This window comes from Vombatus ursinus, unplaced genomic scaffold, assembly GCF_900497805.2.
Source record: "Vombatus ursinus unplaced genomic scaffold, bare-nosed wombat genome assembly UNPS02014807.1, whole genome shotgun sequence".
In the NCBI taxonomy this organism is placed as follows: domain Eukaryota; kingdom Metazoa; phylum Chordata; class Mammalia; order Diprotodontia; family Vombatidae; genus Vombatus; species Vombatus ursinus.
In genome coordinates, this window is record NW_020954585.1 from 21,399,390 (window position 1) to 21,418,973 (window position 19,584).

At 41.2% G+C, this 19,584-nt stretch overlaps 1 protein-coding gene across 1 annotated transcript in view; it reads left to right on the forward strand.

Moving 5' to 3' along the window:
• The window catches only part of DCAF12 (DDB1 and CUL4 associated factor 12), a 110,813-nt gene extending 103,338 nt beyond the window's left edge, over nt 1-7,475 (forward strand). The window contains exon 10 of the transcript XR_003570227.1: nt 4,983-7,475. The gene's annotated coding sequence lies outside the window, so the exon portion shown is untranslated. The remainder of the gene's footprint in view (nt 1-4,982) is intronic.
• Nucleotides 7,476-19,584: the final 12,109 nt, after the last annotated feature.

Genomic DNA, 19,584 nt, shown 5'->3' on the forward strand with positions numbered 1-19,584 from the left:
TCTTTGGTGGTGAAATCCCACCCATCCTCCAATTCCCTTGTAGAGAAAAATCACCCTCTAGTGTTAGTAACAGGTTACGACTTGAGTTTCTTGATCAGAGACCAAATGACTCCCAGTTATCCTCACTTTCACTCCTATCCTCTTTTCTCACAGCTCTAATCTCAGTGAAATTCTACACAATTACTAGCAAGACCTCTAGGTTGAATGTGAGGTTTCAACAAACATCCTGCAAAATGTCAAAGATGACAAAAGATGAGAATAGTCAATGTTGGAAGGGTTGTGGGAAGATAGGCACACTGATACATTGCTGGTGGAGCCATGAATTGCTACAACCATTTTGGAAAATAAGGTGGAATTATTCAAATTAAGTGACTAAAATATTCATACTCTGACTCATATATATTCCATTATTGGGGTCATACCCCAGGAAGGTCATTGATAGAAAGTCTCCACATACACCAAAATATTTATAGCAACATTTTTTGTGTGTGATAAAGATTTGGAACATGTCAATTGATTGGGTAATGTCTTAAGTCATGGTACATGAATGTAATGGAATATGACTTGCTGTAAAAAATGATGGTTATGAGTACAGAAAAGCATGGAAAGATTTAAATAACCTGATGCAGAATGAAGTAAGCAGAGTCAAAAAAAAAAAAAAAAGCAATATACACAATCACCATAACAATGTAAATGGGAAGATACCCTCTGCTGTGTCAGTCAAACACACCTTTCTGGCCAGGTACTTTGACTATGACAAATGCAGAGGCAGAGGAGATCTGTGTAAATGGAAAGAATAGCCACAAAACATTTAAAAGTGAGTATTGCAAAACTGCAAAAAATAAGTATGACCCCAAAGAATGGATGTGAGAAGACAACCCTATTCCATCCATTTGCAGAGGGGGCAGGTTCATTAGTGTGTTGCATTGCATGTATTTTCAGACTTTTGCGCCACTTTAAATAATTTTGCTGATTTCTTTTTTATCTTTGAAAATTATTTGTTATATGGAATGACTGTGAAAGATACTGAAGAAAATTTTGGTGATCTAAAAAAAAAAAGAATAAAAAATGTATTTTCTTTAATCTTAATGTTGCAAAATTGCAAAGAACCAGCACTGGTCCAAAGAAGAGATGTGAGAAGACACCCCTACCTCTCCTTTTACAGAGATGAGAGGCCCACAAGTGTGGGACATGCAAATATTTTCAGACTTGTTCAGTTTTGCTAATTGTTTTCTTTTTTTTCTCTTAAACTGTTCTTTATTATATAAGATAGTTCTTTGGGAAAGAGAAGAAGGAAGAATACTTGGGAAATTTTGGTGATGTAAAACAAAATCTATATAATTTTTTCATGAAGACTTTTAGGTTGGAGACCATACTTCCCATATGCATTGGTCATTGCCCTGATCAGTATCATACATTTCATTTGTGCTATTAATTACATCTATAAGTTGCCCCTTAGTCTTTAGGGCATACTGCTAAGAATTCAAAGTACATTCACATTTATCTTGAGTTGATGCACTTTCATTTTCCTTATGCAGGTGTCCTAGGGTTGTTTTTTTTTTTTAGGACTATTAGCAAAAAAACAAGCCCTTGTAATACCTTCATTCTCCTAGTCAATATCCTTAAACACCCATTGGACTAATTCTGTAGTGTCTACCCCGTTCAGTCAGAAATAAAGCAACCACGAGGTGCCTCACTCCTATATCCAGCTATCCAAACACCCAAGCATCTATGCATTCTACATCACTCTTCCCCATCTTCAATCTCAAAGTTATTCTAACTTGTCTTGCAGATTTATCACCAAATGTTTTAGACCAAATCCAACTCAGGCCCAGCTGATATTCAGGCTTGGGTTTGAAACACAATGAAATACTCACAGACCATATAATATTTTATAAATAGAAGTTTACTTATTAAATGGCGATTCAATAGGGAAACATTGATTCAAGTGGACTCAGCTCCCCTCTGCATTTGCCTTGGTGGCAGTGCCTGGCCAGAAAGATGTGTTGACTAGCACAGCAGGGGGTATTCCATTACGCCTAAGAAATGCTAATAGGCTGGACTTTCTACTCTTCAGGAAACCAGGAAATCACATCAATGGCTTGAGCCTTAAGTCCCCTAGACCAATTCTCAAAGAAGGTTTCCTTGTCTTTTTAAGGAGAACATCTAGCCAAAATGAAACAAATGCTGCCCCTCCTTCATACTTTCAACTGGTCTCTTTTACCAGGACCAGATGAATTGTATCCTAGGACACTGAAAGGACTGGCAGGTATGATTAATGAAACATAGTCATTGATCTTTGAAAGATCATGGGAAATGGAATAGGTACCATAGGATTAGAGAAGGGAAAATCTTCCAGTTGTTTTTTTTTTTTTTTAGCTTTCTTGGTTTTTTGTTTTTTTATTTTAAAGGGGAGAAAGTCTATGAACTGTAGGCCAGCATCTTGACTTTTACATGTGGCAAGATTCTATCAATTCTGTTTAAGGGATGATTGGTGAATATCTAGAAAAAGGAACAATAATCAGCAAGCCAGCAAGCCTTCATCAAGAACAAATCATACCAGATTCATCTCATTTCATTTTTCAACAGGACTATAGTTGATAAAGGGAATGCTACAAATATTGTTTACCTGAATTTTAGCAAAGCATTTGGTAAAGTATTTTATATTATATGCTGTGGACAAAATGGAAAGATTGAGATAGATGACAGTACAGTTAGTTGGACTTGAAACTGGTTGAATGGCTGGACCCTAAAAAGTAGTCATTTAGAGTTTAAGTTCAACTTGGAAGATGGTCTGCCGTGGAGTATTCCCAAGAATTTGTGCTTACTCCTTTACTATTTAACTTTTTTGGTCAAAAACTTGGAAATATAAATAGATGACATTAGATTTGCTGGTGATGTGAAACTGGGGTGGAAAGCCAGTAAATATGCAGGATGACAGAGAGGGAATCCAACAAGATGCAGACGTGCTCAAACACTGGGCCAGATCCAGTCGTCTGAAATCCAATAGGGATAAATGTTAAATCAACTTAAGAATTAGAAAATGGGAAAAGGTGTAGTTAGCTAGTCAGCAGACTTTCTGAAAAAGATCTGGGTGCCTTGATGAGATACAAGCTCAGTGAGTCAACTGTGTAATACAGCAGCAGGAACAAAAAAAAAAAAAAAAAGCTAATACAACCTTCAGCTGCATTAAAGAAGGCACACTTTTCAAGACTAGGAAGGCACACTTTTCAAGACTAGGAAGGGGAGAGTTCTGTTGTACTCTGCCCTGATCAGATCCTATCTGGAATGTTGTGTTACGTGCCCAGGGCCACATTTCAGGAAGGACAGGGATAAGCTAGAAAGCATACAGAGAAAGGGAATCAAGATAATGGAGGGCCTTAAGGTCATGCCATTTGAGGCTCTGTTCAAAGAACTGGAGATGCTTAGCCTGAAGAAGAGAAGCCTCCAAGGGAAGGGAACAAGCATTTATTAAGCACCTACTATGTACCAGGCACTGTGATAAGCACTTTACAAATACTATCTCATTTTTGTACCTCATAACCTTGTGAGGTAGGTATTGCTGTTATTCCCATTTTACAGTTGAGGAAACTGAGACAGAGGTTAAGTCACATACCTAGGGTCACATAACTAATAAACGTTCTTTTTACAAAACTAATAAATGGCTGGATTTGAAATCAGGTGTTCCTGACTCTGGATCCAGCTCTCTATCTATTGTACTGCATAACTGCCTTTTTGTTAGCAAAAGTAACACATACTTAGTCAGTTGCAAACACACTTATTAGATGTCTGGCTATTTCTTTTATGGAAAGCCTCTATGGTGGAGTAGTCATTTTGAGTGAAGTGAATGATGTAGCAAAATAATATATCCCCTCCCATCCCTGTCCCCACCCCCAGCTAAATCAGGGGATCAAAATCATTGTCCAAACAACACAGCCCATGCTTTCCTGGCTTTACCTCTACTTAAAGTGTCCTTTCTTCCCACTACCCCACATCTCCATCTACTGAAATATTATCCATCCTACAAATGCCAATTCGAATGCCACCTCTACCATGAAGTCTTCCATGGATGTACATGTAAGATTGAGAGCTTAGACCTGTATAATCTGAGCTCATTTACTCCAGCCTCTTTTAACAGACAGGGAAACCATTCCCAAGAGGTTAAAGGACTTGTCCAAGATGACCCAGGATGGGGTTGCTGAGACAGGAATTATAGTCAAGTCTTCCAACTACATATCCAGTGTTGTTTCAGGCACACCAGACTGCTGAGGGCTTTGTCCTCCCAAGGCAGGGACTAGGGGCAGCTCCTTCATAGGCAACTAGGAGAGGACAGGGAAAGGAAAGCAACCAGGAACAGTTTTTAAACTCCTTTTTTTTTTTAAAGGCACAGACAGTTACACTTTTTATGGAACACAAATAATGATTTTGCAATGTTAAGTTGCATATCCTCCAGTGAAAGTTCAAAACCTCTGGTGGATAGTAACTTAGATCAAAGGATACAATTTTTAGACCTTACCTAAGGCAGGCAAATGCCTTTCATCCTTCAGGCCACAAACGATTTGTCCCTCTTCAGGATTTCCTCAGTCCTTTGTTCTGACCTCAGTCACACACTAGCCACACCAAGTTTTGTGTTCTATTTATTTCTTTATATATCTTATTCCCCTCTAATAGATTATAAGCACTTTGAGGGAAGAGGTTCTATCATAAACTGTATCCCCCACCAGCAGCTAGAATAATGACTCAAATACAGCAAGTAGGCAGTCAGTATTTGTGGAATGTTGAATGAATGAATGGATGGATGAATGAACGGACAAAGGGAACACTGGTCATCCAGCCTTTGCTTGAATACTTCTAATGGTGGAAACTTGCTAAATCACAAATTTTCTGGTTGTTATATCAATTTTCAAAGTCAAATTGAAATGAATTGTAAACTTCAAAAGGTCAAGGACCATAGATTTATATTTCTTTTTTATCTTCTCCAGGGTTCCTAGTGCAGGGCTCTGCACTCAAGGGGATACTATCTATGCTAAGGATCTCAAGGGACTCTATGGTGTCATTGAAAACATTATTGTCCTCATATAAGAGGAGAAAACTGAGGCCGATAAGACTTACCAGAGGGTGTCAAAGTCAAAAACAGAGACCTGAGACCACTGACACTATCTCTGTTCCAAGCATAGGCTGGTTTCCCTCCTAGAAGAAAAAATGAAGAGCCCTGAGGAATACCTCTTTACCCTCCAGATTATCAGGAGCTGTGAAATGTTCCTAAAAAAACAAACACACACACAAAAACAGAAGCAGGCTTCAATCAGGGGAAAAGAACCTGAAATAACAGAGGGGAAACTTGACCCTTGTCAGGAAGTTGGAGAGTTGAAGGATATGATCCTATGGTCTCAGGAGGAGTAAAGGAAGGAAAAGGACAACTGTACCTGGGAGCTTAAAAGAGAATGAGAGAGAGAGAGAGAAAGAGAGAGAGAGAGAGAGAGAGAGCCTGAAGAGGAAAGAGTGGGGTGCCCTAAGAAGGAAGCGATTGCTTGACTTCCAAGGACTGAGGAAGAGCCACAGAAGCTATCAGGTGAGAGATCATTTGGTAAAGGTCAGAATACTTTGGTGGTTGGTGTCTCTGCACCCAGGGGGACAGAGGCAGCTGTTTGTTGACCTGATAACAACAAAAGAGAAGTAACTGAAAACATCCCAAGACTTGTCAAAAATGGGTGATGGCCACCCCATCTGGTGATTCGCTTACCGGTTCCTCAGTTTACCCATTCCCCATCACTGACTCTTCCACTCCCCCTCATCTTCACAAAGAGGTGGCCATTGTCCACAGCTGTTCCCCTTCCATGTTCATGAACTCTGACATTCCCTTATCTGGCCAGAGTCTATTGTCACTCTACCTTTCCCTCTGCCTTACAACCCCTAAGCCTGCTTTTCATCCTCACTGTGACCTCCAATTCCTCTGCCCCTCAGTTCTTTCCCAAGCCAGGAGATTTACGTGAGCTGCACTCTCTTCCCTTCCCCATCTTGACCCCTAGGTGAATCAGTTCACTTCTACCCTCTCCTCCTGAGACCTTGGACCCCTTATGCTATCACTGATCTTACCCTGCCGAGCCTCAGCCTTGGATTACCCCCACCATCCATTGGTTCCTGCTCCCTTACCGCTGAACAGAGCTGGAGAAAATAACAAAGCTGGGCTGCCTAAATCCTCTACAAATTTATGTTACATAATCTCAAATAGGTTTTCCCAACAGCTGTTCCTCCATCTTTTTACACCCCCCCCAATCAATTCACTCACTATTCCAGTCACCACAATGGCTTTTCCAAACCTTTAGAAAACCTTTTCACCCTTGGCTTCACCCTTTCAGTGAGAACTTTGACTCATGTAACATGGGGAAAAAAATGAGGTCATCTACCAAGAGTCCTCTCTTCTCCCCTCATCTCATACTATTTACATGCCTTCTGTCTGTATCTCCTCCTTCACCCCTATATTATGTAAAGAGATAGCCTTTCTCCTTACCAAAGCAAACCTTTCCCCATGAACAAGTGAGCCAATTCCCTCCTGTCTTCTCCAATAGATTAAAGTCCCCTCTGCCATCCACACTGTCTCATTAATCTTCAATCTCTGTCTGCTGGCTACTTCTCTGCTGCCCACAAACAGATCCAAGTCTCCCTTAACCTCAGAAAACCTTCTCTTGATCCTCCCATCCAAGGGGTGTGCTGGAGCCAGCTTGTACTGATTCATAAGAGCTAATTGTTAAATTTTCAGTGGGAACATTTACACCTCAGAAATTGACTAACACTACAAAATCAGGGCTTAAGTCATATTTTTTGTTGATTGTCTGTACTTAAGAAAGTGATGGCGAAAATGGTAGTGATGAAAATTAAACTTAAAAGGGTGTTCTTTCAGAGCACTGGTGGTTAAACTTTTACCAGCACACCACTGCCTCTGTCCCTGGTAGTTTTCATCTTATTTCTCTCCTCCTCTTTGTGGCTAAACTCCTCGAGAAGGCCATCTACAACTGGTGCCTCCACTTCCTCTCTTCTTCTAAGCCCTTTGCAATCTAGTTTTTTACCTCATCATTCAACTGAAACTGCCTTCTTCCGAGTTACCAATGATCTCTTAATTGCCAGATCTAATGGCCTTTTCTCAATCATCATTCTTCTTGACCTCTCCGTAGCCTCTGACACCATTAATTACCCTCTTCTTGACACTCTCTTCTCTCTAGGTTTTGGCAGCACCTCTCTTTCCTGATTCTCCTTCTACCTGTCTGACCACTCCTTCTCAGTCTCCTTTGCTGGATCTTCATCCAGCTTGTACTTACTAACCATAGGTGTTGCCCAAGACACTGTCTTGGGCCTTCTTCTTTTCTCTCTCTATACAATTTTTCATCTGCTCCCATGAATTCCATTATCATTTCTATGCAGATCTATTTGTCCAGCCCTACCCCCTCTCCTGACTTCCAGTTACATCTCCAACTGCCTAGTGGACATCCCATACTGGATGTCCCATAAACATGTTAAACTCAATATGTCCAAAATAGAACTCATTATCTTCCCCTCCAGCCACCCAACCTCTCCCTAATTTCCTAATTTTCCAATTGGTAAGGTATCGCTATCCACCCCTTCACCCAGATTCAAAACTTTAATGGCAACTCCTCACTCGAATTTGGCCCTCTTATCCAATCTGTTGCCAAGGCCTGTCAATTCTACCTTTGTAGCATCTCTCCTATAGACTTTCTTCTCTTCTCTGACACTGCCACCACCCTGGTGCAGGCCCTTATCACCTCATGCCGTGTCTATTGCAATAGCCTGCTGGTTGATTCCCCCTTCTTCAAGTCTCTCTCCTCTCCAGTCCATCGCCCTCTCAGCTGTCAAAGTGATCTTCCTAAAGCACAGGCCTGACCATATTGCACCCCTGTTCAGTAAACTCCAGTGATTCCCTATTTCCTCCAGGATCAAATACAAAATCCTCTGTTTGGCTTTTAAAGTCCTTCCTAACCTGGCCCCTCCAACAATTCCAGGCTCCTTACTCTGTGACCCAGTGACACTTGCCTTCTTGCTGAAGCTCAAACAATATACTCCATGCCCTGACCCCGGGCATTTTCACTGGCCATCTTCCATTCTCTGAATGCTCTCCCTTCTCATCTCTGCCTCCTGGATTCCCCGGATCCCTTCAAATCTCAGCTAATATCCTGCCTTTGCAAGAAGCCTTCCCTGGTCTCCCTCAATGCTAGTGCCTTCCCTCTATGATTATCTTAGATTTATGCCATATAGATCTTCTTTGTACATAGTTGTTTGCATGTTGTCTCTTCTATTCAACTGTGAGCTCTCTGAGGGCAAAGACTGTTTTTGCCTTTGTTTATATCCCCAGTGCTTAGTCCAGTGCCTGGCTCATAATAAATGCTTACTGACTTGACTTGATGAGCACACACCGCCCCCCACCCCCAGCATCCCCCCCTTAGGTTCTAGTTCATTGCTTTCCCACACCAATGTAATGACAGTTCCCCACCCCCTGAGCACACAAAATGACTGCATCTGCCCCTACTCTAACATTCCTTCTCTGTTGGACCCAGCTGTATCAGCAGGTAAGGTTCATTAGAACGTATGGAGTGGAAGAGAAAGAAAGAAAGGGAAACAGGAAGGCAAGACCTTAGTGACCGAGGTAAACCAAGGTGGTTACAGTCCACTCAAGTTCAGAACTTTTACTTGCCCTCCTCTCCCAAACGAGACACAACTTCCTGTATTTTGCTGCTGCAAATGGACCTCCTGTCTAGTTTCCCTGCCAAAAGACTTATTGTTCCTTCTCCACGAAGACTGCACAGGCCTAAGTGAGTAGAGCTGCTGCACATGGAGCCAGCCCAGCTCTGACTGGTCCCACTTGGTCTAGTCCTGTACCGAGTGTCCCTGCAGACCCAGGTACCCACCCCTGGATGCTACCCTTGGGAGGTGGTAGTGGGACTGGTGATGTGAAGAGAGAGGAGGGTGCTGGGTTTAAGACTCAAGGCATAGAGAGGGAGGGGGAGGAATGGGTGAGGACAGTCTCCTTTCCTGCATATTAATCCATGCTGAGATATGCTGAAAGCCAGACTGTGGAGAGTGGAGTCCTGAGGGGCCTGCTCTACCTGGGTCCATCAGGAGTAGAATTGTGAACTCCTCCAATCCATCAGCTCTGCCTCTTTTGGAAATAAACTTGGTGGGAGCAACTGCTCTGAAGAAACCTCATTAAATCTGATCCCAATCTCCCCAGGGACCAAGTTGGTTTGGAGAGAATGGGCCATTGGGTGTTGGGGGGGGAAATATTTGTACTTCTGTTCTTGGTATTTCTTAACAGTGATCAACAGTGTCCAATGCTGCAGTAAATATCCCTTTAATAAATCTATTTAATGTTAATTGGTTAAGGGGAATTGGGGCACTCATCATTGATCACTAGCCATGAGTGGAACACACCTGAATGGGGACTTGAGCCATTAGCATTAGGAAAAAACTGCAGCCCCTCAGGGGTGACCATAGAAACCTGAGGGGGAGATATAGTCAGTCTTGCTCTGACAGAGTGATGAAGGTCATCGTCCAAAAGGGTATCAGTAGGGAACCTGCAGATCTTCACAAATAACAGTCAACCATGAACATTTTTACCATTTCACTGTTAATTGTTCTGAGGTTTTAAAAGGTGAATAAAAGGATTACCCTCCTGTAGAAAGAAGGAAGAAGGTGGTGGAGCTTTAACATTTCTTATAATTGGTGTGCATGAGAAGAGTATACAAATAGACAGCAGGCATCAGATGAACTTCATTCTTACCTGAATTGAACAAGGGAGAGTTGAACACTCCCAAACATACAGTTTGTTGCAGAAATATATTAAACTCAAGAGGGAAACAAATAATGATGGAAACGGAATAGGTTCAGAGAGGCAATGGTGGGGGGGGATTATTGCAAGCACAACAAACTTCCTGATACTGAAGAAGGATTACAAGGGGCAGGGAGGGTAGAAAAGAACTAGAATCTAATGGGGCACCTTAGGCTGCCTGTTAGACAATGGGGAGGACAACTAAACAAATTGTGTTATATGAATGGAATGGAATGTTATTGTGCCATAAGAAATGACAAAAGAGATGACTGCAGAAAATCCTGGGTGGTATGAACTGATGCCCAACGAAGTGGCCACAACCAGGAGAACAATTTATACAAGGACAACATTGTAAAGAAAAACAACTTTGAAACACTTAAGAACCCTGATGTATGCACTGACCAACCATGTCACTAGAAGAACTATGATGAAGCATGTTATCTACCTTTTGACAGAAAGGTGATGAATTCCAAGGTGCAGGGGGAAAAACACTTATATTTTTGGACATGGCCACTGTGTGCATTGATTTTGTTTGGCTATGCTTATTTGATACAAGGGTTGTTTTTTTTCTTTCTCTTGGTTTTTGATTGGGAGAGGCTTGGGGGAAGGTTATCAATATTGATGGCAAAAAAAAGAAGGCCGTTTAACATTTTTTTTAAGTGCACAGAAGGGAACAGAAGAAAGTTTAGAAGGAAGCACAAACAAGCAGGACAGTAATGTGTGAAAATAGTCTTTGATATATAAATGGTTCTCTGGATGGGGGGAGGGATACTGGGAGAAATTTAGATGATGAAAAAGCAAAAAGTATCAATAAAAATTTATTTTAAAAAAAGAATGTGTGAAATTTATTTTAAAAACAAGCAGTATGAAATGGAGATTATAGCGTCATGTATGTAGCTTTCTCTTTGTTTTGCTGTATATCTGGAAATGTTTATTTTTTGGTGTTTATATTAAGAATAAAAATTAAATTTAAAAATTTAATATCATACGGTGCACAGTGGGGAGACTCATGGTGGTTCTAAGCAATGTGTGACATAGCCAGTAAGGAAATCCAAAGAACAGGAGTCATCCTGGAATTTTATAAGAGGAGGAAAAGATAGGCTGTCAGTCAATAAACATTTATTAAGCACCTGCTATGTACCAGGCACAGTGCTAAGCACTAGAGATACAAATATTTAAACCAGTCCTTGCCTCCATGGAGCTTACAATTGAATTAGGGAAGACAACACACAAACAGAAGCTGAAAAGTGGGGGAGGAAGGTACCTAGGGGATGATGGTGTCCCTTCTCTGTGGTGAATATATGGGAGGACATGGATAAGAGACACACAGGATGAGCAGACACGTGAATGGGCTGCCACCCATCCACATCATTGAAAGGTGTTTCTCAATCAGTGAGATCACAAAGCTGGTTAAGCACATCTGAATATTGTAGACATCGTGCATATTGTTCTCTTGATTCTGCTTTCTTTATTCTGTCAGTTTGTACAAATATCCCTATTTTTCTCTGAATTCATTGTATTCATCCTTTCTTATGACACAATAATATTCCCTTACATTCACAGAACATAATTTGTCTAGCCATTCCCCCATGAACACCTACTTTGTTTCCAGTTCTTTGCTACCACAAAAAGAAAGAGAGAGAAAGAAGGAGAGGGTGAGGGAGAGGGAGAGAGACAGAGAAACAGAGAGAGACACAGAGAGAGAGAGAGAGAGAAGGAGGGAGGAAGGAAGAAAAAATGTTGCTATGAATATTTTGGAGTATTTGACTGCCTGTTCCCCAATATGGGATCACTGGGTCAAAGAGTATTATTAGCAGCTTAAAGGCTTTTCTTGGGTAATTCCAAATTGTTTTCCAGAAGGTTTGGAACAATTAATATCTTTGCCTGCAGCATTATTAGTGTTGTACATGCGTATGAAGACTTTATTCCCTTATTGCTTAGGTACCTTCATGAAGTCTTCCTTTTTCATTCACCTTACATCAACCTTTTTTCCTCAAAAGCCCACAAACTTTAACACTAGGCACTCAAGCGAGCACCTGGACAGACCGTCCTGCCCTGTTTGTTATTGTTATGAGTGAACTCTGCCTCTGCAGCTAGAGTCTTACTTTTCTGTCTTTACACACCATAGCACAGCTTGCTGGCCTTTCTGCAGGGGTCATATTCCTTGGGCCAATTGATCTCACATCTAACCTGCGTCAAGTTATTCCCTTTACAGTATTCCCCTACTACTACCTTGTCTATAAAGCAAAGATTCTTAACCTGGGATCCATAAACTAATTTTGGAGGGTTTTTTGGGTTGTTTTTTAATTTTGATCTTTGTTTTTCAGTATAATTGGTTTCCTTTACAATAACATGCATTCTGTTTTAGGCATTTAAAACTATTATTTGGAGGAGTCCATAGGCTTCACCAGACTGCCACAGCAGCCCCCAACACAAAAATGTCTGAGAACCCCCTGCTGTAAAGGGCCCTTTTTGTTTGGGCCCCTTTTGGTTTCTGGTCATGAGCGTGTTGGTTTGGTAGCCACTTCTATTATCAAATCAATAAAATGTTTTCCTGTCTTCTCTCTCTTGATGTAGGCTTGTAGGGGATCAGTCTATAACCGAAAAAAGCAAAAGAGAAAGCCCCCAGGTCAAACTGAGAGCTGCCAAAGAACCTGAAGCTAATTGTGTAACTGGTGTGATAGAAAAAACACAGTGCTTAGAGTCCGAAGGGGTTTGAATTCCCTAAAGCTCATGAGTCTTTAATGGTCAGCCAGAGGACACAATTAGTTGAAAACAAAAGATAAAATGGCATAGTCACAGACAAAAATAGCAATAAAACATTTTCCTCATAAAGCTAGAGTGCCCTTTCACACAAGTATACATATTGATGAGAAGAGTGAACATTCATAGGAAGTACATGTTGAGGTACATATAAGCATGGAATACTTATGGCCTGGGTTCATACATGTGTGGAGAGGCACAGATGTAAGGAGCACATGTAGCCAGGGCACATATGCAGAGGGGCAAGCCCTCTCATTCCATATGAGTTGATGTCTTCTACTGACAATATCATGATGCTCCCACTAGGCCTATTCTCTCTTCTCATGAACCTCAGGTATTCCTGGTTTCTCTCCTCCCAAAGGCCTTTGTATACTGAGGTATCTCCCCCACTCAAATGAATTTATTTTAAAAACTTGATTTTGGGGCTCCTTCTGTGCTCCTTCAGGACCTGTGTTTGCCCCAGGTGCCAGTGAAACCACGAAAGTGACCGGGAGAACATGGTGGGTCTTCCCAGGCTGGGGAGTCTTCTCAATCCAGTAGAATGGGCACTCCCTCTTCTCCACCATTGACTCAAGCCCACACCAATTGACTTCCCAGAGACTAGTATCCTAGTTTCATTTGATCACTGAAAATCAAGTCAATTTTTACAAATGAATATTTACTTCAAAGATACAGCATAAACATACATTGTCCTGAATACCCCAGGGACATAAGCCCCCCCCCATAACACCTCAGTCTCGGGTTTGGGAGTGTAATCAGGCTCACTGCTTAGCTCAGTTCCAACAATAGCATTGATTGCGCCAACTGCTACTAGGTTCAGAACCCAAGCCATGCTCCCTGGGGCTTCAGTGCCAGGCGGACTGCAGTATCAAGTTTACATTCCTCAACTCCTGGATCCCCACAGCTCAGACTCCACTTCCTACACACCTATAATGGAAAAGCAGAAATGAAAAGGCCAAAGGGCTCCAGTCCATTTCTTGGGTCACATAGCCTAAGGAAAGAGTAGGAGAGGCAGCCCTGAGGCCCTCCTCTCTTATCTATTCTGTAAGTAGAAAAAATCCTTCACCCTCAGACCCCAGTGCAGCAAAAGAGGCCTGATGGTGCTCAGTCAGGCAATTTTAAAGATGCAGAGCAGATAGTTCTAGCTATGCAGCCAATGTAAAAAAGCTGCTCTCATTCATGTGGTGGTGGTGGTGGTTGTTCACCCTTCATTTTCAAAGAGGACCAATGACATCACAGGTGATATCTTGGCTTGTGCATGAATTGGATTTAAGTGAGGCAGAACTGCACAAAGTTATCAGCCTCACTCTTCCTAGTCATTGAAGTCCAGTGACAGGACAAAAGTCAGGATGCCTGGCAATGGCCCAAGAAAGAGTGAATGACCTTGGCATTTTCAATGACTGACCAAACTCTAAGCCCTCCACAATGCCTGCTTCAGCTGCCTTCAAGTCTTTTGGAATAAATTATTCTCATCTGCCCATTCCACTGGGTAAAGTCTTACTATGTTTGGGGTAGACATTCCCCTAACTCGCCAACAGATTTGATGCCTGTCAGTTACCCTAAACCTGGTTTAGCCCATCTGCCCAGATGACTTACTGGGTATGGCCATTACACATGCTATAGCTCTCTGCAGCCACAGGTGAGAGTTAGGTAAAGGTAGACGCTAAAAGGGAACAAGTAACCCTGAAAAGAGCTCAGCAAGCCCTCATATCAGAAGCGTTAGTTCTCCCGAACACTCCCCACACCCCCATCCATGTGGTGGGCCAATGCAGAATAGCCATATATACACCAGTTCTCCAGTCTCCCAGAAGCAAGTCCCCTAGCAATCTTCCATGTGAGTGACACCATCTTAGGTGGCCTAGAAATGTACCTAATCCGTATTACTAGAGAAACAGTCAATAGGGGCTCTCCAGATAGCACTACAAAATATCCCTGAGGCTCATAATTAGACTGTAAACTATCTCAGCCCCTGACAATCAAATTATCCCAGCCTCCTCCCCACTCCCTATTCAGATCAACCTTTAAAAAAAATTCCCACTGGCCCTGGAGTCAGGAAGACCTGAGTTCAAATCCAGCCTCAGATACTTGACACTTACTAGCTGTGTGACCCTGGTTAAGTCACTTAACTCCTGATTGTCTTACCCCCCCCCAAAAAAAACCCGTCATATTTAAAAAAAAAATTTCCCCCTCCAAAGTTGCCTTTGATATTCAGAGTAATGTCATGTGGATGACAATATCAGGAAGAATAAGAAGGTATGTTGTTTTCTGTTAGTCTGCACCTTGTGAGTTTCATAGATGATAGCTGATCTTTTGGTGTGGTAGAAACCAAGCACCTAGTTACAGAACAGTAATTAAAGATGTAACTAGGAAGAACGACCAGGGAAGTATCCCAAGGAATTAAAATGTAGAGTTACAGCACTTGTACTCCAGTAGGTGGAAATAACTAAGCTTAGCACCTAGCTAAGAAGAACAGAAAAAAATAGGAAGCTATCAGATAGAACTCTTCCTCCCCACCCCAACAACACAGGTGGGTTTTTCCCTAACAGCACCCACCTTACATCCTTCCCTGGTGTCCTGGGGAACCTGGTGCTTCTTCATCCTTGTTCATGGACACACAGGTATAAACTTTCCTCTGGTAATCAAGACTTCCCTTGATTACCATGTAATACAAAGTCATAATTTTAAAATGCTAATAATACTCATTGAGCTCAGAGATGAGTGTTTAAAGTACAGGCCATTAAATAGTGTTCAGAGCTATAACTAATGTCCTTGACTCTGAAAGAAAACAAACTATCAAACTATTTCATAAAAATAAACTTTACTCATGGCTATATCTCCCCACTAGAAAGAAACATGAGACTCTCTGGAGAAAGGAATGGAGGTTAGGGCTTGGCTTTTTGCCAATAGGAAAAAATATCATTATTAAGGTCATTACTATATAGCTCAGGCATGTGCCTAGGTAAGGAAAGGCCTGTGATTGCAAAGAGCCCTATGCTAATAAAATCCAAGCTCTGGGTTTAATGCCCACATGACCTAATTATTTCCCTTTATTAAGTCTTTAGTTGAAGTCTGCACCCCTAATTTCAGTCAATCATCTCCAAATGTACTTTTGATGGGCCTGACCATGCCAAGGCAGAGAGAATAGACAGAGTCTTGCCTGATTTGATTTAACGGCTAGGAGGAAGGTCCCCACTGTCTCACTGCAGCATCACAGAACCAGAAATCCCACCAGAAATCGTTCCTCTTAGTTAAATATAGCACTTATTGGCTCCTCTTTTTAAAATGTAAATTCTCCAAGAATATCCAGTATTTAACACCTCAATGTGAATGAATGTATCAAATATATTCCCGGGCACAAGATTAGAGTTAAGGCAGGAGTGAAGGAAGTGGTGCCAAAGATAAATTTTCCTAACACTTTGAGAGGCAGCCTACTATCACAAATAGCTCTGGACTAGAATCAGAAGATGTGGGTTCTACCCCCTGTTCTGCCACTGGGTGTTTTAGAAATGTCAATTCAACTCACTGGGATTCAGTTTTCTCATCTGTAAAATAAGGAGGTTGAATAGTGGTCTCAGGGATAACCTAACCCAAGTTCATTTGCACAGGGCTCTTTTCATTGGTGATTGATTCCTCAATGTTCCCAACCTGTGTTTTGTTTCCACCTTTTTTTCCCCACAACTAATGCTGCTATGAACATATCTGTACATATGGAATTTTTCTTCTAGCAAAAAACTGCTTGGGGGGCAGCTAGGTGGCGCAGTGGATAGAGCACCGGCCCTGGAGTCAGGAGGACCTGAGTTCAAATCCGGCCTCAGACATATAACACTTAGTAGCTGTGTGACCCTGGGCAAGTCACTTAACCCCATTGCCTAGCAAAAACAAAACAAACAAACAAACAAAAAACTCCTTGGATAAGGTCCTAGAAGTGTGATCTTTTAATCAAAGAGAATGAATGATTCAGTCACTTTCCTTGCATTATTCCAAATTATTTTCCAGAGTGATTGACCTGTTAGGTTTTTCATTCTGTCTTCCTTTGGGGCACTTGGAAAAGATTAATCGAATTACTGCTGGGTTGCTTCTCAAAAGATCTCCAAAAGTTAAGGTAGAGGGGTAAAATCTGTCAGCCTACTATGAGCATCTGCCTCAAATAGAGATTAGTAGTCCTTTCTATGTATTATTTCTGTGTATATACATGTCTTATTCCTCAATTAGACTGGAAGTTCTATGACAGAAAAGACTGTGTTATACACCCCTTGTTATATACCAAACTCTATTCTGGGCCCTGGGACCTCTTCTCTTTCTATACACTCTCTTGGTAGCCTGAACAACCCTCATCAATTTAACCATAATCTCTATTCTATGACTTCCAAATCTATATATCCAATGAAAATCTCTATCCATCCAGTCACCTAAATTTGCAACCACAATGTTACCCTTAATTGTTTTTACTCCCACATACCCAATCAGTTGCCAAATCTTAAAGAAAGGATTCATATTTAAGTGGATACTAAATCCTAAAGAATTGGTGGCTCAAATCAAAAAACATAGAAATGATATAATTTAATTAAAACAAAACCAATAAATGATAAAGAAGAAGTTCAATCATTAATTAATACCCAAGGAGAGGTGAGGGACTATAGGATCCAATGTATTTGAAAGTCAATTCCAAGAAACATTCAAGGAATAATTAACTCCAATTTTGCATAAGTTGTTTGCAAAAACAGGAAAAGATAGAAACTTACCAAACTCCTTTACCAAGCTGAATATAGTCCAGAAGAGATGATAACCTGGAATTTCCCTACAACAACAGTTCTTGATGGGAAGTCTTGGGAGCTCATAGAATCATAGATTTAGAGGCCATTGATTCTAACCCCCCCATTTCACAGATGAGGAAACTAAAGTCCAAAGAGGTTAAATGACTTGCCCCCAATCACACAGCTAGCAAGTGTCTGAGGCAGGATTTGAACCCCCAGTCCTTCTTGGCTTCAAATCCAGATATGATACTTGAGCTGAAAGAGAGTTAGTGATGGTAACAAAAAGTAAAGATGAGGAGGGACAGTATTCCAGACATGGGAACAGTCTTGCAAAGCCTAAGGCAAATAGTAATATGTCATGTATGATGAACAGCAAAGAGGCTAATTTAACTAAAATGTAGAGTATATGTAGAGTGTATAAGGGTAAGTTACATGTAATCAGATAGGCTGGAGCCAGCTTATAAAGAGTTTTAAATGTCAAATAAAGGAGTTTGCATCTTATATTAAAGATAACAAGGAACTAATAAAGCTTTTTGAGAAAAGAAGTAATATGGCCAGACCTGTGTTTTCATAATATCACATTGCTTTCTATGTAGATGACATACTGAAGGAGAAGCTGAATGCAGGAAGCCTAATTAGGAGGTAATTGCCAATAGCCAGGGTGAGAGGTAGTGAAGGTTTGAATTGGGATGGTAATGGTGTAAATAGAATGTAAGAGATATAGAAGACTTGGCATTGACAAGATTTGGCAGCTGGCTTTATATATGGGATGAGTGAAAATGGAGAATGGAGGGTGACAAATTTCAAACCTGGGTAACTGAAAGAAATAGGAATCCTCAATAGGAATAAGAAAGTGAAGAAGAGAAACAGTTTTGGTTATGCCGAATTTGAGATGACTTCTAGAAAGGCAGCATGGCAGGGTGGGTGGAGAGCTGAACTTTGAACCAGGAAGACCTCAATTCAAATCCTGCCTCTGACACAACCAGCTGTTTGATCTGGGGCAAGTCTCTTAACCTCACACTACTCTAGGTAACTTTCTAAGACTGAAAGTTGCAGAAAAGGTACTGCCCTGCATTGGTGGTGGGAGCTACTTCCTATGGAAGTTCCTTATATCACTGAAATCATAGGTCCAGTCCCCATCTCTATTCCAATCCCTGTCCCTAAAGGACATCCAGATGATGATGTCAAACAAACAGTTGGAAATGCAGGATTGGAGATCAGGAGAGGGATGAAAGCTGAGTATGTAGATGTGGGAGTCATTTACATAGAGAAGATAGCTGAATTCATAGGAGTTATTGAGATCACCAAGATAGAAAGTATAGAGAAAAAAAGAATAGGGTCACACGGGCCTTGGGGTACACCTTCACTCAAGGAGAAGGATATGAATGATAAATCTGCAAAGGAGACTGAGAAATCTAGAAAGACCAGTACAGAGAGAAGTACAACAGAGAGGGGAAAGTATCTAGAAAAATAGAACGTATCTAGGAAAAAAAAAAACCTGTGGTTAAAACTGCAGTCAAAGACTGAAGAAAAGTCAAGACCGATGCAGATTTAGAAAAAGCCATTAAATTTATCAAGAAAAAGATTGTTAGGGGGCAGCTATGCGGTACAGTAGATACAGCAGTGGCCCTGGAGTTAGTGAATTCTGAATTCAAATCCAGCCTCACTTACTAGTTGTGTGACTCTGGGCAAGTCACTTAACCCTGATTGCTTCAAGGGAAAAAACAAGCAAACAAGAAAAAGATCCTTGGTGACTTGGATAAAGCAATTTTATTTGCATTTTGAGAACAGAAGCCAGAACACAAAGAAGGCAAGAAATGAGAGGGAGATAAGAAAGTGGAATGAAGAAGCGTAAACTTTTTCTAAGAGTTTGGGTGTAAAAGGAAAGAAAGATAGAGCTTTAAGGATAGTAAAATAGATAAGTGATTTTTTCCCTTTTTTTTTTTTTAAAAAAAGGATGAGAGAGATTTGGGTATGTTTGTAGGAAGCAGGGAAAGAACCAGTGGACAAATCAAGGTTGAGAATTGAGAAGAGAGAGGGTTTGATTGAACAAGCTACTGGAAGAGGTCAAAGGGGACGGGATCGAGGGTACAAATAAAGGGGCTGGTGTAGGTCAGGACTCAATCTTCAGAGGATGAAACCAAGGAGGAGAAAATGAGGTATGATGCTAAGGTAATATGAAGTGTAGAATTAGGGAAGAGAGGGAGCTTTAGAGGGTGGGCCCCAGTT